The following is a 1,291-nucleotide window of genomic DNA, read 5'->3' on the forward strand; positions in this document are numbered from 1 at the left end:
GTTACGGTTGTCACGATTAAGGTTTATTAACCATCGGTTATGGTTAGAAATTTTTGTAACCTTAACCAGAACCGTTTAACAAACGATTAAACGGTTATGTTTAAATACGGTTACGGTTCAAGCGGTTACTGTTAGATATGGCTACGGTTATTTGATAATATGATATTGTTGATATTATTTGATGAGATAATATATTTGATATTATTTATTTATAATTAATATGTTCTTATAGTGTACTCATATTTCTATATATCATATGATTCATATTAAATAAATAATTATTAGTATATTTTATTATGTTTTTAAAATATTATAAACCAAGTAAAGATTTTGGTTTGAGAAGTTTCTAAACGTGTGAATCTAAAACCAAATAAGTATATGGATAAAATTGTCAATAATTGGGTGCATGTGTTGACTATGCTAGTAATCATGAATTTCACAAATTTTATGAGAAAAGAAATGATTTTGTTCTTAGAGTTTGATGGGTTAACAAGTTGTGTAGTAATCTAAAAAAAGTTTTTTCAATGGAAGAATGTGAAGAAGTTGACGAGGAAAAAGAAGAAAAAGAGTATAACGAATAACCAAACATTAAAAGTTACGTTGACAATTAACACAAAATTTGACAATAAAAATGACAAGAAAGAATATGAAGAATAAGAAAACATTGAATAAAAAACACGAAAACATAGGTGGTAGCGATCAATTAAATATGAAAACGAGTTAAATTCATGATTATAAAATTGTTTCGTTTTTCTGGTGGTCAAAGAAAATGGTTTAGGATATGTGAGGTAATCAATTTGATTTGCCTCGCCTGGACGTCAAGTTAAATTTATGATTTTTTTTATCAGATTTGATTTTATAACACAACTGATTTTTATATTTTAAAAAAATTGTGTATCTAAAATTTAATTTTTTTCCTTAGTACTAATTTTAATTTTTTTATGAGATAATATTTTATTACCGTAATCAATCATATATAATTTTTATCAAAATATATCAAATAAACCCACGCGTAGCATGGGTTCAAAACCTAGTAAATATAAATGGTTGACATTGTTTCCATTGCTTGGTTGTATTTAAAAAAAATAATCATCCTAAATTTTTTATATCAAATGATGTGTTTGTGTTCCAACCAGGACGACTATGATTTTACTCAGATTATTTTCATCTAACAAATTTGGTTCTCTTTTTTGCCATAATTGTCTCAAGCCGAAGGTAGTAATCATAAATATGTGTAAAGGTAGTTGACATTCTTAATAACCATTCTTCCTACCAAAAAAAAAAAAAAAAA

This window comes from Camelina sativa, chromosome 11 (assembly GCF_000633955.1).
Source record: "Camelina sativa cultivar DH55 chromosome 11, Cs, whole genome shotgun sequence".
NCBI classification, from domain to species: domain Eukaryota; kingdom Viridiplantae; phylum Streptophyta; class Magnoliopsida; order Brassicales; family Brassicaceae; genus Camelina; species Camelina sativa.